The sequence below is a fragment of the Ovis canadensis genome, chromosome 20, assembly GCF_042477335.2.
Source record: "Ovis canadensis isolate MfBH-ARS-UI-01 breed Bighorn chromosome 20, ARS-UI_OviCan_v2, whole genome shotgun sequence".
Lineage (NCBI taxonomy): Eukaryota > Metazoa > Chordata > Mammalia > Artiodactyla > Bovidae > Ovis > Ovis canadensis.
In genome coordinates, this window is record NC_091264.1 from 43310002 (window position 1) to 43323693 (window position 13692).

Below are 13692 nucleotides of genomic sequence, written 5' to 3' on the forward strand. Positions count from 1 at the left end.
GCACCTCGTCCCTTACTGTGAACTGAATGGGCTTCAGCCCAAGAAGGGAGGCTCTGGGGCCCCTCCGCACTGATGAAAAGGCACTTCAGTGGAGGGATGGACAGAGGTGTTGATCCATCGAGGGCTAAGCAGGACACAGTTAGGGCTGAGATTAGTGAGGGGTGACATAACAGGTTAAAAATGTGGGCCGGAGTCAAAGTCCCAGAGCTTCAGATTCTACCACATACAAAAAGCATTCCTAATCTCTCTTCTCCACGTCCTCACTTGTGAAGGTAATAGTCATCATTCCCACCACCGTCTTCACATCCATCCCTCCGCAGAGTGGATGCCAGGACGAGTGCTCATGATGGTTCTTGGCTCACGGAACATGTTGGGTAAACAAGCCACTGTCACTGTTTAATGAGGTTTCTGACAGTGATGGGCATGTACTGGGAGCCTGGAGCATGTGGCTGAACAGATGTGAGGGCTATTCCTCCTAGGAATTGAGGATAATAAAAAAACGTGACCACTCGGAGGTAGCGGATTAGATGGTCCCTGAGTTCTTCCACCCTGAAAAGTCATTGAGAACTCAGAGCATCTTGGCACAAGCTTCCTGTCCACATGAAAGAAAGTCCTCAATGGCCAATGGAAACGAAACAAAACATTGCTCGACAATTTTGTAATTTTTTGTGTCCCCTTGGAGAAGTGTTTTTTTTTTTTTTTCCAGAAGCTCAGTTTCTCTCCTTCCTCATAGCACTGATTTTTAAAAAATGATTTTCATATATTTTTTTCGAAAGCGCTGTAAGGATTAGATGGGCCCTGTCATTTCACCACCCTGTTTAATAGCCAATTTCTGAAGTTTCCCAAGAGCAGGGGAGGTTGAATCTTGGACCAGTACTTGAAAACCATTCCACTGTGAGTATCCGCTTTGGATCACTAGGATTTGAATCTGGCAGCCCTTCATTCCACAATGGAGCATTCTCAAGGCAAAGGGAAGAGGCCTGTGGAGGAGGTCAGCTGGCAGTGTAGAAAATGGACAGTTGGCTTCAGAAGCAGCAGTGGGAGCTGCCTCCCAGCCCTGGGCAGAACAGAAAAGACCAGAGTCACCACCTTGAACTTTCCTGTACTTGTTTAGTCACTAAGTGGTGTCCGACTCTTTGCACCCTGTTGGGCTCCTCCGTCCATGGGATTTCCCAGGCAAGAATAGTGAAGTGGGTTGCCATTTCCTTCTCCAGGGGAATCTTCCCGACCAGGGATTGAACCTGCGTTTCCTGCTTGGCAGGTGGGTTCTTTACTACTGAGCCACCTGGGAAGCCCTCTTTGCACTTAGCAGGGCTGCAGATTACAGAAGATCAGTTCTACTGAGCCACGGTTAAGCCAGACATTCTTGGCTGGCAGGAGCACAGACAGGGGCCAGGTCAAATGGTAGGGCTAGCGGAGGCCCCTGGTATGGGGAGGAAGTATGTGACTACTACTCAGCAGTTCTGGAAAGAGCTCCCTTGGCCTCTCCAGCCCTGCTGGGTCAGGGTGGGCTTCACCTCTGGGCTTTCAGATCTCCTGACTGTAGAACATCTTGAACTCTAGACTGTTTGCCAGACCTCAGTGGCCCCTGCTCTGCCTTGACTTGGTCTTTTGCCTCCCTGCCCTGATCACTTATTAACAGGAAGTGTTTTGTGAACACTTTGCTGCTATGTTAGTTTTACTATTTTTTTTTCAGTCAATCAGGTTTTGATGGGGAAATTATGGTGGTAGGTGCTTGTCTAGGCCTTCAGTTCAGTTCAGTCGCTCAGTCGTGTCCGACTCTTTGTGACCCCATGAATCGCAGCACGCCAAGCCTCCCTGTCCATCACCGTCTCCCGGAGTTCACTCAGACTCACGTCCATCGAGTCCGTGATGCCATCCAGCCATCTCATCCTCAGTCGTCCCCTTCTCCTCCTGCCCCCAATCCCTCCCAGCATCAGAGTCTTTTCCAATGAGTCAACTCTTCGCATGAGGTGGCCAAAGTACTGGAGTTTCAGCTTTAGCATCATTCTTTCCAAAGAAATCCCAGGGTTGATAGGCCTTGGGGTAGAGCAGTTGGCAGGGCTTCCCTCGTAGCTCAGTCAAAATAGAATCTACCTGCAATGTAGGAGACCCAGGTTCGATTCCTGGGTTGGGAAGATCCCCTGGAGAAAGAAATGGCAACCCACTCCAGTATTCTTGCTGAGAAATCCCATGGACAGAGGAACTTGGCAGGCTACAGTCCATGGGGTTGCAAGAGTTGGACACGATTTAGTGACTAAAGCACACCAGAGCAGTAGGCAAGATGGGCTTTTGTGGGATGTACATTCTCAAAGTGGAAAGTTGAAGTAAGTAGGCAGGTTAAATTAAACAACGTAGCTTGAGAGAACAGCCAGGAGTGTGGGCACCTCACAGTCGTTAGTTCTGCTGCTCAAGACTGTGCCGAGGGAAGGGGTCATGTGCTCATGTCTGTTTTCTGGCAAGGAGACTGCAACTCCGAGAGGAAGACTCTGGTCCAGGGTCACACAGTTGATGAGAGGAGACAGCATCCAGGTTGAGTGAATTAGTGTCTGTTGCTGCATAACCTGTTACCCCAAAACCATGGCTTAAGAAAATAATCATTTATTATGTCTCACAGCTTTGTGGGTCAGGAACTCAGGGGACAGTGGAGAGATTTGAAGGTTGGGGGCTGGAATCCTCAGAAGGGTCTCAAGATGGGGGTTGGCCAAGACCTCAGCTGGGACTGTGGGCTGGAACCCCTACAACCTGGCCTTTCCATGCAGTCTGGGATTCCTTATAACATGGTGCTTGGGTTCCGAAGCCAAGAATCTGAGCCAGCTAGGTTGAAGCCCAACTTTTTCCTCACACAACCTTGTACGTCACATAACATCCATTGGTCGGGGCAGGCACAAGGCCATGCCCAGATTCAAGGAGATGAAGAATGAACCTCATTTCATGGTGGGCTGAGCATCAGTCCCACTGTGAAAAGAACATGTGGGATGGGATAAATATGCTGCTGCAGCCTTCTTTGGAAAGAATGATCCACTGCATCTGGACTGTCTACTCCAAAGCCAGTGTTCATGGCGCCTTACACACTGCCATCTACCCACCCAGGCCCATCCCCCAGGCATTGCTTGCTGTTTGCTGCCTTTCAGTCTCTTTCTGGGTCTTTGGTTGCTTCTGGATGCTTCAGGGCCAGCAGTAGTCCCACACCTAGCCCTTTCTGCCAACTGTAGTTCCTCCTACGGTCCATTGTAATTTTAGGCCACTCTGCTGCTGCTGCTGCTAAGTTGCTTCAGTGGTGTATGACTCTGTGCGACCCCATAGACGGCAGCCCACCAGGCTCCCCCGTCCCTGGGATTCTCCAGGCAAGAACACTGGAGTGAGTTGCCATTTCCTTCTCCAATGCATGAAAGTGAAAAGTGAAAGTGTAGTTGCTCAGTCGTGTCCAACTCTTTGCGACCCCATGGACTGCAGCCTACCAGGCTCCTCCATCCACGGGAGTTTCCAGGCAAGAGTACTGGAGTGGGCACTCTGGATAGAGCTTATTCTCTGGTTTTTGAAACAGGAACTTCTCATTGTACTTCAGGTTCCATTACCCCAAGGGGAATCGGAGAGTGGGCTTCATATCAGACAGTACTCTCCCCTGTCCCACCAGCAGGGTTGATTTTCAAAATACTTAATCAATGAAGCATCCACTTACACAGTCCGCGGAGCAAGGAAGGGAACCCCCAGAGATGAATGGGCTGCCACCGTAAACTGCATAGAGGCCTCCGCGAGAGGGCGCTGTGCTGGGACCGAGTGGCAGTAAAGCTAAGCAGGACAGGAGTGTTCTGGGGGTGGAGGGGAGGAGAATTAATCTTATTCTTCTAGAACCCATCTAGGTTCTTTATTTAGCTGGGGCCCTGGAAATGAGACCAACAAAAGACAGATTAACAGGAGAAAAACAGAAGTTTATTACCACGTGCATCGTGCACGCACATGGGAATAGTCAGTGATGAAAAACCCAGAGAGACCATTAGAACTGGGGCTTCTATACCATTTTAGGCTAAACAAAGGAAAGGGGTTTTGAGCTTCTGGGTGGTGGAGGCAAGTTTTGGGAAAGCGATCAGAAGTGTGTGCTAAGTCAGTCGCTTCCATTGTGTCTGACTCTTTGCAACCCCATGGACTGTAGCCCGCCAGGCTCCTCTGTCCGAGGGATTCTCCAGGCAAAATTACTGGAGTGGGTTGCCATTTCCTCCTCCAGGGGATCTTCCCGACCCAGGGATTGAACCTGCATCTCTTAATCTACTGCATTGTCAGGCAGGTTCTTTACCACTAGTGCCACATGGGAAGGAAAAGTGTAGTCAAGAAGTATCATTACTAAGGTTTGTTATGCAGATTTAAGCCAGTTCCCTCTCCTTAGCGTGTTGTTAAAACTCCTTTTCCAGGTACATGATGGGGAGACGCCTTAATGAATGCAAATTTCTTTTATAAAAAGAAAACCTGTGCTGTTTTAGAGCTTTTCCCACAGCTGCGGGTTAATGGCCTTTAGCTTAAAATAATCCATATACCAAAGAGACATGTTCTGGGGTAGCATATCCTGGAACATTTCAGGCATGAGTGATGAATTCTGGTCAGGGCAACTGGGAAGTCTGGCTTCAGTGGGTGCTGGAGGGACACAACAGAAGCTGGGTTTGTGCTTCCGGACCTATTCATGGTGCAGTGAGCCCCTCATAAGAGCACTGGAGGTTACACCTGAGGTTCCTGAATAAGGTCCTTTAAGTGCTTCCAGGGCTTTCCAGGCAGCACTAGTGGTAAAGAACCTGCCTGCCAATGCAGGAGACTTGAGACTCGAGTTCCATCCCTGGGTTGGGAAGGTTTCCTTAGGGAAGGGCGTGGCAACACACTCCAGTGTTCTTGCGGAGAATCCTTTGGGCAGAGGAGCCTGGGGAGCTAGTCCACGGGGTCACAAAGAGTCTGACACGACTGAAGTGACTGAACACAAGTGCTTCCAACTTGTGTGTCCTACTGGATGGGGAAGTGCTCACATTCACCGGACGTAAATCTTGTAGACTTTAATTGTCTGTAAGGATATCCCTTTTTCCACTTGTATCCAATTCAATAGCTTCTACATGTTTCTAAAATAACTTATATTTTCCTTTTTAATCATTTGGTTCCCTGGTGCAGCTCCTTACCTCACATCTTTCCATCATGCATTAGCACAACATGCATTAGCTCATTTCCACATAGTGAATCGGCAAATATTTCATGTTAATATTGTTCCCTCTGCTGTGTTTCAAACCTCTCGGAAGAATTCTCTGATACCCACACCACCCACACATTCGCACACTTTATTCTTTCATTCTCTATGCCTTTGGCCTCGTACTTGGCCCCAACTCAGTTGTGTGCATGCTAAGCCACTTCAGTCTTGTTCAGTTCTTTGCGACCCTATGGGCTGTAGCCCACCAGGCTCCTCTGTCCATGGGATTCTCCAGGTGACAGGTGAGAGTACTAGAGTGGGTCGCCATGCCCTTCTCCAGGGGACTGTCCCGACCCAGGGATTGAACCTGTGTCTCCTGCATTGGCAGGCGGGTTCTTTAGCACTGGTGCCACCTGGGGAGCCCCATCTCAGTTGTGTAGTGGTTACTTATGTTGGAATTGTGTCTCTGACCATCTCAACCTGCTTCAAACATTCTGAGGGTTGTGACTGAGTGAGCTTGTGCTGGATTTTCTCCTGGAGTATCCAGTAGATAACTGTCCACACAGACTGAATGCATTTGGCATGTTAGCCCTAAAGCCTCTGTTAAACCATTTATTCAACAAATTAGGTTTCATGAAAATAGATTATTTACACTGCTTCATTTAATTCTCTGTTGTATTTCCCCTAGAATCTCTAGAAAGGATTTTCCTGTATGAGGACATTAGGGCTTTTGGGCATAGGTAGCTGATAAACAGACAAAAAGAGCTGAAATTTCCAGGCCCCACTGAGAGAAAGAGGATGAAGGTGATCATGAGAAAAATGTATTACATACGTGATTTGAAAAGTAGAACTAGGGTTGGCATCACTTGTAGCGTTGAGATTAGGATTATTAAATTTAAAATGGGGATCTACATTGAGATTAAGATACAATCTAATGAGGCCAAGGAGACAAGAACATTAGTCCATGAAGGCTAAAATGAAGATTAGGATTGAAATAGAGTTAATGCTGCTGTGTTGTGCTGATTCCAGAGTAAATGTTGAATTAAAGCCATTTTGTTTTGGGACTAGAATAAAACTAGGCTTTTCCTTTTTCTTATTTTGTCAGCATGTGCCTGAGAGAATTTGATATTGTCTTTGCCATGGAAAAGCAGGAGACAGCAACTGTGAGATTAGGATCCCAGAACACTTTACACATTCTTTAGAGACATTCACTCACTCACTCATTCATTTATAGAACTAATTAGGGGCCAATTGTCTGCAACATTATGGTCTACTTTTGGGAGTCTGAAATCTAGTGGAGAACTGAGGAACACACCCCATAAGCTGTCCCCAAACTTCCTCTAGGCAGGCAATTGTTTCTTGTTCCCAGGGAACAAGAAGTTCCTTGGAGTTCCTGTAGGATGCTCTTAGTTCAGGGAAGCAAACCTCCTTCAGCTGGGGGATCAAATTATTTCTAGATGGAGATGTTTTCTTCACAGTTCACTGAGAGCTTGAGATTTCTCACCTGGGCTGGGGAGACACTATTTGTATCCAACCGCAGGGCTGAGACCATGAGGACTTGAATCAGTCCTCTTGGGTCCACATATCTGACATGGTTCAACTGCTACTTAAACTCTGCATTTGGGAGAGGATAATGATATTATCTGTTTCATAGTGTTGTACTAGAGATTACATGTGTAGGCCACTTTAATTTATCCCTGGGATATCATACTCACTATATAAATACCTAATAACAACAATGTGATAATTATCATCTTTCTGAGCAAGAGCACAGGACTGATAACCGTGGTGGACCACTGCTAGGTCTTAGGTCAGGAGTCTGGGATGCCAGATGCAATATCACATTATGCCATTAGATGGCACCAGACTCACATTGTCCAAACAGTGACTCCTGAATCCTTGTTCTCAATCACATTAATAATCGGTTCTGCCTAATGAAGATAAACGGGAGAACTATATAAATACATTGTTGTGTTAGGGGGAAGAAGGTTCTTTTCTGAACAATAAAAATAGAAGATTATAATTTATAATTTAAGAACAGTGAATATGACTTTTAAAATGTTATCCTTATAATGATACCTGTCAGGGACCATGCAGTAGGAAGATTTCTATGTGACTTTGATCTATCACATCAACCATGATAGTTTCTGTATCATTAGGAAATTTGATTCAGCATCATACCGAGGGTTAAAAGGCTTCTGCATCCACTTTTAGTTTGTTTGAAAAATATTTATTGGGACTTCCCTGCTGGTCCAGTGGTTAAGGCCCCAGGCTTCCAGTGCAGTGGTTGTAGGTTCAATCCCTAGTCAGAGAACTATGATTTCATGTGCTTTGTGGTGTGGTAAAAAAAAATTAAAATAAATGATAAGTATTTATTAAATTACAGCCAGGAACCTCAGAGGTCATCTAGGCTCAAAGTCTTCCTTTTACCCATGAAAATATTGAGGTAGAGGGAAATGAAGTGACTTCCTCATATCAAGTCACTGGTCAAAGGCAGCAGAACCCGGGTCTCCTGACTAAGGGTCTTTCCTCTACCCAGATGAGTCTGGATTTAAAGGCTGTTACAGATGTGCTCTGCAAAGAGTTGGACACATGTGCTGATCTGTGCTGCTCATGATCATCACACTAGATGGTAAGCAGGACGTTGGACACAGCCTGGAAGAGAGATTCACCACAGATTAAAATTCAAGAGTCAGCAGTATATTGGGTTGCATTAATAGAGGTAGAGCACCTGAAACAAAGAAGGTGATAGTTGTGATGTACCCAGTGTTGGTTATACCAGCCTGGGACATTGCAGCTATTTTCAGGCAGAACACACTTTCAAAGAAGGGGGTTGGGAGGCTCAAAAAAGAAATCTGTCTTCAAATATCTGAAGGGCTATCATGTGAGAGGAAGATTAGATTTCTACTTTGGCCCAGAGGAGTACAATCAGAAGCAGGGAAGCAGCAGAAATGCACTAGTTTGGACATCAAACAGGCTTGAGTACACAGGGCCACTCACTAGCTATGACTTTGGGATGATTTACCTTATTGAGCCCAGGTTTGTTCATTTATAGGAGGGAGATTCTATCTTCCTCACAGAATTTTCTGGTAAATACATCAACTAGGGTATACTAATATTTGGCTGCCTTCCTAAACTAGGGGTTCAGATCTGTAAATGAGCTCCAGTGGACACCTAAGCGTGTGTGTGCTGCCATCCGTTCCCCCTCCCCACTCCCATGGTCTGGGTTTTCCTTTGCTTGTAAGGGATGCATCGCCCTGTGTGTGTTGTCCTTCCCAGCCTTCCTCAAGTTTCCTGCTTTAGGGCAACCACAGCACAGAGACGCACTTCCTCCTGCTGGGCTTCTCTGATTGGCTCCCCGGGCAGCATGTCCTCTCCGCCCTCCTCCTCTGCTACCTCCTGACCTGTGCGCCCATGTACTACTTCCTCTGCCATCTGTCCCTGGTGTACGGGCTTCACCACGAGCACGATGCCACCCCTGCTGGCCAACATGCACCGCCAGGCGCTGAGGCTGGAGTGTGCTGGCTGCCTGGCGCAGCTGTGCGCATCACTGGCGCTGGGCTCGGCCGAGTGTGTCCTCCTGGCGGTGACGGTTCTGGACTGCGCGGCTGCTGGTGCAGTCTGCCGTCATCCTGGCCTACCTGGTGCCGTGGCCCATGCTGTATGGGGCATGAGGATCAGAGGCAGCTGCAGGAAAGTAGTGGGCACCTATAGGTTTCACTTGATAGCCACCTGCCCATTCCACTGATCTGCCATCTACCCCTACCTGCAACCCATGCACAGCTACAACCAGCGTTGGGCAAATTCATTTCTCTTTTCTACACTGTAGTCACACCCACCCTCAACCCACTCCTCACCACCCTCAGGAATAAGGAAGTGAAGGGGGCAGCGAAGAGGTACCTGGGGGGTGCGGGGAGAGGGCAAGATGAACAGTGAGTCAGGCGGGGAGGGAAGGAGGGGAGTGTTACCCCAGGGCCCAAGGATGGGAATGCCCACTGGAAAGTCAGTCAGTTTAGCCTTCAAGCTGTTCATTTCTCCATGAGAGTCTTTAAGGTTTGTCCTTCAGCAGCTGATCCTCCCATCAGGAAAGGCTCCCGTACTTCTAGGGAAGTGTCTATATCTGTACACGTGCAGGTTTAGTGTTGGTGGAAATGGTCCTCGGGCTCTCTCTAAGCCAGTAAAGACAGAATACATGATTTGAGGAGGAATTTCACCATCCTCAGGGGATGCTATAACCAACCCCCACCTCCCCCGCATCCAGAGATTCCATGTGCTAAAATGACGGAGGACGCGATCACGGCTGTTAGAAGAGACCATGGAAGACCCTGGGGCCTGCTATCAGAGTATCCCCAAAGGACAAGAGGATCGCGGATTTTTCCCTGCAGGAAACCCCATCCAGAAGCATAAGCCCTGGTCTCTCATCTCAGGGAATCAGTCCAACCAAATGTCCACCTGCCCACTTAAATAGTGCCCACCCCAGAGCACAGCACGTGACTCATAGTTGTGATGAACACCACCTATGAGTGCGCCTTGTGCTGAGTGAGGTCACGTTCAGAAACGCTTGTGCAGGAAGTGGTTCTCGTGACAGTTATAAAGAAGGGAAGAGACTAGTAGGGAAGAGGGTGGACATATATCAGGTGAAGAGAAAAGCATACATGTGATCAGGAGGGAGACTTGAAGTGGTGACAGAGGAGGAGAGGAAGGGGATGAGATGGAGGAAGCAGAGAGGGAAAAGCTCCGCAGGCCAGAGTGTGGGCAGAGTGTTGGGATGGAAACTAGTCTCCATCCCCCTCACTCAACCCAGAGAAGACCTGCTAGAGCCTAAGGCAGGCAGGAAAGAGACTGCTCCTCAGTTCCCCATCTTTCTGAAAGTGTTCCCACCTCCAGCATATCTATTCCCAAAGAGCTCCCACCACAGGCATAAAATCTCTAGATCCCCAAGGTGAATATCTTGCCATGATCACCATCATCTCCAGAAATAAGAACCATTTAAGTGGGTGTGAGAATAACAAGGGGCTTGGTACCAAGGTTCATTCATACCAAATAGCTTTTAAAAAGTCAAGAGGACATAGTTAATCGAATTTCTAAATTATTTATGAATAAGCCTGCAATCATGTCAGAGTAAGTAATAACTCACTTTGTAATAAACTATTTCACTCTTCTCTGTAAATAGAAAGTGAGTTTGGCTCAATGTTTATTTACTGATATGACAGATGGAGCACTGGGCTAAACATAGATGCAAATACAAATATGAGTAAAACATGAGTCCCCCACCTAAAACTTACTATATTGTTGGATGGAGAAGAAAAAGACATTTTGAGATAAATCAGAAGGAACCAAGAAAGGATTAAACTGCAAGCTTCCTTGAATGTTATCTCTAATTTGCCTTACATTTTCATTTATTAGTTTACAGTATATTATGCCTATATTATATGAATTCTGCCATTTAGTCAATTATGTTAGAATCAAAGAATCCCTGAGCTAGAAATATTCTGCAGGTTTCCTCCCTACTCTGTCCACTCTTTGGGTTCTATTTATCTTTCTGATTAATTTTGAGAATTTTTCAAAGGATGTGATTAGTGAGTAAGAATAAAAAGGATAAACGACGTTTTACTCCTGGTATCACTGCACTCCCAGGATGGTCATCCATCAGTGCAGAAAAAGTAAGTGATCTTTGCTGTACCCCACAAAAAACCATGACATTGCAAATCAATTATACATCAACCATAACAAATGGGCAGAGGCCTACTTGTCCTACATCATTTCTGATCCCAGCTCCTTGATGAAATAGTTATTCAGCATATCCACCAGCTGCTCCTGCAGGGTCTTATTGCCCATGACCAGCATGGTCAGGTGCTCAACACTCGTCCAGGACAGGTTCCTAAGGATGGCAATGGTATTGATTAAAGAGCCTCTCCTGTTCGTCAGCCGGTAGCTCCATTATGATCTGAGGAACTGGCTTAAACTTTCCACTCGTCATCCATGCACCTAACAAACCCCCGACAGCTCCCCCAATAGCTATTCCTTTTGGACCACCCACCAAACCACCCACAACGGCCACAGTCCCAGTAACTAGGCCACCCAACCAGGAGTACTTGAAGGCCGCCTTCATCTTCTTCTGAGAGACGGAGCACACAGCAGCCTCATGGTGTCTTTCACTGCGACGTCAGTGCTAGGCACGTAGGCCCCATTCTCTCAGGATCCTCTGGGGGTCCTCTGCAGTTTTATGGTCTTCGAACTCCTCTGAAGGACTTTATTTTTCATAGGAACCTGGGCTTCAGATCAAGAGTGGTCACTGATGTTCTTTACTCTGTCCTGCGAGAGGGCAGTGAAGCGCTTTAATTTCCCTTGCTCAGACTGGACATTCACCAGGACAACGAAGGACAGAAGACAATTACCTACAATGCCTGCTACCATTTGCATCCTTTATTCCCCCTTCTTATTGCTCCCACCCTTCAATGCCTGCTTGATCCTCCTCATCCATTACAACAAGCTGTATCCCTTCCTTCTTTGAAATTTTCCAGGTTATAAGGCAAGAAAAACTGTCCCATTCCTTTGTGATCATATCTTGTATCCATCCCAAAATATTTCAATGATTTCCCACTTTATTTGCCTATTTCCTATCCATACAAAGCATGTCAGACGTCAAGATTCACTGCCATGTGGAATTGATGTATATACACCATTGATCCTAGGTGTGAAATAGATACCTAACGAGAACTTACTGCATAGCACAGGAACTCTACTCAGTGCTTTGTGGTGAACTAAATGGGAAGAAAATCCAAAAAAACAGGGGCTATATTTGCACATATACCTGATTGACTTTTCTGTACAGCAGAAAGTAACACAACATTGTAAAGACACTGTGTGTGTGTGTGTGTGTGTGTGTGTGTACGGGCATGTATACACGTGCTCAGTCGTGTCTGACCCTTTGCAGCCCTATGGACTGTTGTCTGCCAGGCTCTTCTGTCCATGTGATTTTCCAGACAGGAATATTGGACTGGGTTTTCATTTCCTTCTCCAGGGGATCTTCCCAACCCAGGGATGGATCCTGGATTTCTTGTGTCTCCTGCTATGGCAGGCAGTTTCTTTACCACTGAAACACCTGGGAAGCCACCTGGGAAGACACTATACTCCAATAAAATTTTTTAAAAAATTAAATACAATCACAAAGTATCCAAAGGTGTACACCAGATTTCCAAAAAGAGCTTATCAGACTTGAGAACCTAATGAAATGCCCATAGGGCTTCCTTTTTGAATATGTTACAAGGAAATCCTGATTAGAAGATGCATCCTCTCTGTCCTGTTAGTTTCTTTTTTAATGTCCCAATGGTTTATAGTAATAGCTCATGTATTATAGCGACACTATGTTCAATATAGGTGGAATCAATATAAGGAGGAGAAGCATCAACAACCTCAGATATGCAGATGATACCATTATAATGGCAGAAAGCAAAGAGGAACTAAAGAGCCTCTTGATGAGGATGAAGGAGGAGAGTGAAAGAGCTGGCTTAAAACTCATATTAAAAAAACTAAGACCATGGCATCCGTCCCCATTACTTCATGGCAAATAGAAGGGAAAAAGCTGGACGTAGTGTCAGATTTCCTCTTGGGCTCTAAAATCACTATGGATGGTGATGCAGTAATAAAATCAGAAGACCTCTGCCTCTTGGCAGGAAAGCTACGACAACCTAGTGTGTTGAAAGGCAGAGACATTCCTTGCTGATAAACGTCCATATAGTCAAGATTCAAGTCTATGGTCTTCCCAGTGGTTGCATTCGGTGTTGGGAGCTGGACTGTAAAGAAGGCAGAGCACCAAAGAATTGATGCCTTAGATCTCTGGTGCTGGAGAAGATTCCTGAGAGGAGCTTGGACAGCAAGGAGATCAAACCAGTCAATCTTAAAGGAAAATCAGCCCTGAATACTTTTTGGAAGGACTAATCCTGAAGTTGAAACTCCAGTATTTCAGTCATCTGATGTGAACAGCTGACTCATTGGAAAAGTCCCTGATGCTGGGAAAGATTGAGGGCAGAAGGAGAAGAGGGCATCAGAGGATGAGATGGCTGGATGGCATCACTGATGCAATGGACATGAACTTGGGCAAACTCCAGGAGATGGTGAGGGAGAGAGAGGCCTGGTGTGCTGCAGTCCATGAGGTTGCAAAGAGTCAGACACGACTTGGCAACTGAATAGCAACAACAGTGTTCAATATTTGGGCTTCCCAGGTGGCACTAATGGTAAAGAATCTTTCTGCTGTAATACTAGAAACTGTAAAACTCTTAGAGGAGAACATAGGCAGAACACTCGATGACATAAATCAAAGCAAGATCCTCTGTGACCCACCTCCTAGAGTAATGGAAATAAAAACAAAAGTAAACAAGTGCAACCTGGTTAAACGTTAAAGCTTTTGCACAGCAAAGGAAACTATAAGCAAGGTGAAAAGACAACCCTCAGAATGGGAGAAAATAATAGCAAATGTAACAACTGAAAAAGGATTAATTTCGAAAATATACAAGCAGCTCATACAACTC

General features: G+C 46.2%; 1 pseudogene; it reads right to left on the reverse strand.

The window, feature by feature from the left end:
* Positions 1-10915: 10915 nt before the first annotated feature.
* On the reverse strand, positions 10916-11308 carry LOC138425156 (protein C19orf12 homolog pseudogene; annotated as a pseudogene).
* Between the last annotated feature and the right edge of the window lie 2384 nt (positions 11309-13692).